Source organism: Sprattus sprattus, assembly GCF_963457725.1.
Source record: "Sprattus sprattus genome assembly, chromosome: 10".
In the NCBI taxonomy this organism is placed as follows: Eukaryota; Metazoa; Chordata; class Actinopteri; order Clupeiformes; family Clupeidae; genus Sprattus; species Sprattus sprattus.
Genome location: NC_137908.1, coordinates 25,211,062 through 25,218,031, shown reverse-complemented (window position 1 = coordinate 25,218,031; position 6,970 = coordinate 25,211,062).

The window sequence follows — 6,970 nt, the reverse complement described above, 5'->3', positions numbered from 1 at the left end:
TTTGTCATGTTTGGGTTAGCTGCCAAGCTCTACAGGGGTAATAAGTCCAAAGTAAGTACCACCCTTACACAGAATGCATATTGATAATATTAATAATAAACTTTATATAGCACCCTTCATATCTAGGACTACTTGTACAGTATGCATGTATGTCAGAAGGAATAAGCCTGGCCTAAACACATTAGTGGTTATCGTCAATATCACAATGAAAGTTTCTGCAAGCAGCTGCTGCTAAGGGTTAAAATACATGAAATATTCAAAGAGTCCCAGGATAATGTATCTGGTGAATAGGTGTAGCATAGCACAGCAATCCGCTTCTTCCCCTAAGCTGCATGCTGTGCTTGTCACTTACATCCTACATTTTAAAACACTTCCTAGGTTAAGGCACAATTATGGACTTAATGTCCAAGCAACTTGCAGTAATCACCTTGCACATACACATTCATTAAAGGGTTTTTGTCAGAGACAGAGACTGAATGTAAAACTTGACTGTGGAATCTTCATCCACAACGTCCTTTCCAGGATGTAGTTTGTGTAGGGAATCAACATTTAAAAGAAGATACTATAGTACAATGAACTACCAAAATAGTTTTTTATTTGGCACACTGAAATAAATATTAAAAGTGTTTTTTCCCAAAGCAATGTTTTAGTTGACATGTTCTTGTTGGGATTTCAGGGTATGTCTCAATATTTAATGTTTTATTGATCAATGTGTAATGAAGTATGTTCAAATGTTATACTCTTCTTTTGTAATGCTTGACGAAAATGAAATTGACAGGAAGGTTTTGTTGCAAACAAACTCAGATCCTACCCACATATTGCGTTAGATCTTCACATTTCCTTCTTTATTTCTATGTAACTGTTCATCTTTTAGGTGGTAAAGCCATGGGTAGAGGACGACAAAATATGGCTAACCTGGTCTCAGACAGTCAGACTCAAAGTCACTAAAGAAATGCTCATCAAACTGGTTCACCATAAGGTCACCTTCCGGGTGTGGGACACCAAAGACCATGTGTCTCCCACAGCCAAACACGACAGACCTAAAGCATTCAGAGTGCAGCCAGACAAAAGGGGTGAAGAACATTCTGGTATGTGCCCATCATAGAATATCTAACCAAGAAAAACTTTACTGTATGAAAACACAATATATAATGTCATAGTAGCCTACATAATGTTGGCAGCATAATCTTTAGGATATATTTTTAAATGTAATATTCTATTAAAGATGTCCACAATTTCTGGTGAAAGGTTATTGATATTTGATCTCAACAGCCAATCAAATGACACCTCTCCCTTCTGTGCTTCTGAAGCAACATGTTGATTGGCTGGGATTGTTTCTGGCCTGGTCCGAGGCGAGGCACTATGTTCGTTGCCCACAGAGACAGGGTTGTGTACAAACACCAGAGTTTTTTTTTTTTACACTGAATGACAAAAACTGTATTGGATTAAAGTCACAGAACTCACCTTTTCATGTTTTTTACATTTACTGTTCAGTTACCACAAATATCCACCTTGAATTATCAGAAACAGTTTCAAAGTTAATGTTTATGTTCTGAACTATTCTTCAGTCGGCTTCTTTGAAGTTTTGTAGGTGGATTTATGAAAACTGATTCATGACTTTTCTTGTGTTGAATGCACTGTGGCAGGTGTTACTCAAGACTCGGAGGCAATTAGATATGGCTATATTTCCCTCTCTCCACAAGCATGTGTAGTGCATGTAGAGTGTAGCATGTAGCTCTCCATGCCGCATGTGGCTTTGGTGCTTTAACACAGGAATGTAATAAATTGACTTATAACAAAACAGCCTTTTTATGTATTTTCTTTATGTCATCAACCATGTGTTTGATAACATATCATTTAATCCAAGTTGGTCTATTTGGAATTATGACTTTTTTGTTGTCCATAGGCACTAAGAACATGATCCATAGACTGCGAGATACTTTAGGAAAGGAGGGCTTAAAAACAAAACCCTCAAAAGATGTTGGAGAATCCGTACTAGCCGAACTGAAGAGGATGTCGGATGTGAACTGTGCGACAGGTTGGACCATATATTGCCATTGTAGTTAAACAATACAGTTTTACTTTCAGTGGCATGACTGTGACCACCAATTCAACATTCTCTCTCAATTCTCTCATTTCTGTTCACAGCTGAACCCAAGTTGTCTAACATAGATGTTGTAGCAAATGAAAGAACCGCCTCCTCCACTGGTGTTACCCAGGAGCAACAGTGCACTGGTCCAAGGTCGGGTACCCCATGATAAGGAGAGATACATATACACCATTTTGCCAGTATCAAATCTGACCATCTCTGGATAGCTCCTACTAAACCTCAGCACTTGTCAGGTTGACTAGAACTAGTTTGGTGGTACCTACTCTCATTGGATGTCTTAACTCATTGTAGCTTGATTGTTGGGCCTTATTTTTAAGTTGCTTTCGATTAAAGCATCTGGTAAATTAATTTATGTAAATGTTAAGTCAGTTTCCGTTTTGAACCCCAGATCTGCAGATCAAGGTGCGGAGCAGGACTCCCCGTTAGTCGAATCCAGAGGCCCTCAAGACCAAGACAGAGACTCCAAGCAGCTCAGCCTAAAAGCCTCTCCTGCGCACGGTGAGACAGTACATTAACCTATTATACTTATTATTTATTGTTATTTATTGATATTGACAATTTCAGCCTCGTCAAACCTGAAAAAAATTGCTGAAGATGTATGTATGAAATTAGTTGTCAAATATAAGAACACCACTAGACCTTCAGTAATTCTGAGAAGTTTCCCGATATTCATTTTGTTTTAGGTGTTTTGAGTGGTTACATATTTCAGGGCCAAATGCAATAACTCCTCGATCAGAGACACAGGATGTAAGAAAGAGTAACAAAATAAAATAGGATAAAGCAGTAATAAATGCAGAGATATTGTTTTTATTCATGCCATCAGGCGTACTGACAAAAAGCATGGTTTGAGATTAAAAAAAGAAAAACTACACATTGCCCTTTCAGCTTGGCTTAATAACTCTGTCCTAAAACATCACTGATGTCGTCCTCCTCCTTATCTTTCCCATATATAAAAAGCTAACAAGAGGTTTCACATGAGAAGAAACACCATTTTTAAGGCCTCCCTAGCCAACTCGGATTACATCAGGAAGAATGGTGCTGCCACTGCAGAGCTGAGTTTCATTCATCTGCTTGCAGGTAGAGCCCATGAAGATTAATAATTTCTCCATTTTTTCTCTTGGCAACATATGCAAGTATCCAAACACCATCCCATAGGGCTTTTGAAGAGACATTGTAAATACATTGTTCCTATAAGGCAGTTTGTGTAATACAGTTTATGTTTGTATCACCCATGGGAGAAAGACACTGCAGAATACCCAGTGGAATACACTGCATTGCATTTGTGTATGAATATACTATATATATATATATACTATATATACATACACACATACACTTTTGGCAGTTTGATTGAATAAAGTGCCTAGCGATACAATTTTACATACTTTTAGTTGTGAAATTCCAAAGCATGTACAGGGAGCTACAGAACTGATGTACTCATACAGTGAATACATGTGGTGTTTGGATGGGACTCTCCATTCTTTTATACAACCCAGGACATGGCTTAACCTCTGTTCAGGAAACATGCTGTACATACTGTATGTCACTCTGAAAAGGGGAAGTGTTTACGTTATGTGGTGCTGAGTTATAAAGTCCTCCCCGGTGTTCAGTGAGAGGGCGTGGCTGTAGCAGCCCTTGCGAGGTCTACTCTTCACTGCAGAGGCCTCTGATTGGCTGATGATAAACACCAGTGCAAACCAGCCAAATCGGGTTTTGATGTGTACCGCTTAATGAGATGGTAGGAAGCCCTGATGATGGGCCTTGACTTAGGAAATGTCTTTGACTTGTGCATTAAAAGTACTTAGGTATAACAAATCACACATAGGCTAAAATGTCCCACTATGAAGCCACATATTACAGGGCCAAGGGCCATAATCTCCCACAGGTTATTATTATTTCAACTGTTTCATGGATTGTGTATGTGGAGGAAAGGTCATAGAAAGAATACTGGCTTTTCAAAGAGAGGAAAATAAATACTGAGGTAAACTTCTTCATGGAGGTCCTTACCTTGACCTTAAGGAGCAAAAATAATATTTAGGTCATGGATACAGTTAGCAGGATGAGCGAGTACTGATCATAGGTGTGTCTTCACTGAACTCCTAGAGGTATAGAAAACAGTGCAAGCTCTGTGTAAATGATAATATACAACTGCTATAATCGTAATGCTATATGACCATGGCAGTCAGTCTGTTAAGTATTTATCCATTATGACCTGTTACAAAAACAATATGATTGGTCTCTTTTAGTAATGCATTTTTGGGGTAATGAGATATGAGCTTGAAAATATATATATACAGTATATAATATATATATATATATATATATATATATATATATATATGTGTATCCTTAGGGGAGGAGTCTCTGATGGGCCCCCTTATCACGCGCTCTAAAGGGGTGCTTGAGGGCATGTGTAGCATATCCCTGGACAAGCCACTCATCTCAGGGGAGATGAAGACTGCACTCAACCCACTGGTCATAACCATCCGCTCAGCCACGTGTCTGCCCTCCGTCCATCTGCCTCTTGATGAAGAAGAGGTAGAGTACACCAAGGAAACATAGCATATGGCAGGTCAAAGGTCATGGGTTATTGCTTTGATTCTTCTCTTCACACTTCATCTGTACTGACAAAAACATAGACATTTATTTTTTTGTAGCTCATATAAATGATAGTTCTTCTGTGTAAAATCTGTGACGTTCATTCTTTTTTTCAGCATATGTAGATCCATTCTCGGGAATAATAAACAAACAAATAAAAAAACAGATGTGAATCCTCAGTCAAACATCTTAGATATAATATCATAGATACTTTGGACCACAATGGCATGCCCACCTTCACTTCTCTGAATCATTCCCTTAGGAAAATAGTTTGCCTGTGTACTGCCAGTATAAATTCCACAACATGGAGATGCACCGAACTAAAAGCTACGAGCACAGCAGTAACATCTACTTCAAGGACGTGAATGTCATCTTTGCCGGCCTGGTCAGCCGAGGGGAGCTCATGGAGTACCTCAGCGGACCACCGCTGGAGATCGAAGTCCACGACCGCGACAGAAAGGACAGGAGATGCCCCAAGAGTGCCGACATCTTTGGCCACTCGCCTCAAGAAGGCCTCATGAGCAGTGTGGCTCGGATCAGCAGCAGAGGCATTACCCACAGTCCCTTTGGGGGCGTTAAGCCCCATTGCCCGCACGGCATAGCAAGACTCAGCTTCGCCGAGCTTCTGAACGGCCATCGGTCACTGAGGTACAACCTCCCCATCTGCAGCTCAGCCCCTCCGCAAATACTGGGAAAGGACAAAGCGGCGTGGGAGAGGAAGATGCTAGAAGTGCCCTGTCCTAGAGACGACCCTCAGGCAGACTGCATGCCCTTGGGGCATTACTTAGAGTCCAACTCCCAGCTGAACATCCAGGTGCAGATAGCGTGTCCGTTAAATGCAGAGAACATCCCTGCTACTGAGGACTGTCCCTTCGGTCGCATCGTCCACCTCATGAAGCAGGACAACGTCGGAGCGTTGACCAAACTACGCGCTGAGATCTTGAGGCTTAACAAAGCTGCCTTTCAGCTGAAGTCTAAAACAGAGGATGCCATGCAGAGAGCCCTGGCGTGTTACAAAGTGAGCATACAGGAGATGGAGAGCAAAGAGCTGGACTTCCTCACTGGGTTCCACTTACTGGACAAGAACATGCATCTCTTTGTCATTGAAGGACTGAAGGATCGGGCTATCAGAAGACTCTGGGACATGTCCTCAACAAAGTAAGATTGTGTTTCTCTTGGTTTTCTGTTATCTACTAGTGTTTGACATTGCCTTCTAGTGTTGAAATTCATCAACCTTTTATGGATCTTTTAAGGTCAGATGGCATTGACAGGGAGCAGATGACCATCCTATATAACTCAGCGCTGAGCTTCTCAAAGCGCTTGTACAACTCTCTGGATCTGAGCTTTGGTCCCATCCACCTTCACGAGCCCCTGGAGGCCATTATGAGGCGACCGCTGGTGTATGTCAGAGACATGGTCCCGCACGACTGCTTCCAGGGCCTGTCCAGGTAATGCCACACCAGCCTTCCATGGCAGATGAGAGCAAGTGCAAAGGTCAAGTGTGACTGCACAGCTTTTAGTGTCAGTTATTAACGAGCATTTCAGTTTTTGTTGTGACTTCTCTTCAGCTTTTAATACTGGGAAGAAATGTTATCATTTATGCATATACAAATAGAAAATTTGCTGAGAAATGTTTTGGTGGGAAAGTCATTTTGGCTATATCCTATGTTTTGTGTTCTAGCTTAAACCAACTATGCCAAGTATTGTCGATGAAGATTGCGGTGCGTAACAGCCTGTTCCCCACGGGCGAAATGGTGCGAAGCCTCAGCAAAGAGTTTGGGTCCCTGCCCGAGAAAGGGCAGCGGGTCTTGGTAGACATCTGCCAGGGAGCCAGAGGAGCGACTGAGAGACAGAGGGGTAGAGTGAAATCCAACCAACCCATTGAGAACCACAACCATCAGTATGTAGAGTGGAAACAACTTGTAGTTGCCCAGCAACTCTGTGGAGAAACAAAGGACTTTGTTCGGGTACTTGTGTGAATTTATTATTCATTAATTAATTTAAACATTATATTGAATAATTCATTTAGAAAATGTGTTGTTGTCGACCTAACTCTGCATAGTGGGGTAATTTTGTACATTGTATTAGTATACTTGTTTAAAGAGCTAAACTGACCTTTAAATTTGAGCTACAGTCGTCAGAGCCACTTTGCTGTGATGTTCTCTGTAGCTCTCTGTTATTCATGTTGCCATCCTTTTGTTAACAGGCCAACATAGAGGAGGTGCAGAGAGCAAGTGTAAAGACCCAAAAACCAAAGCCCGG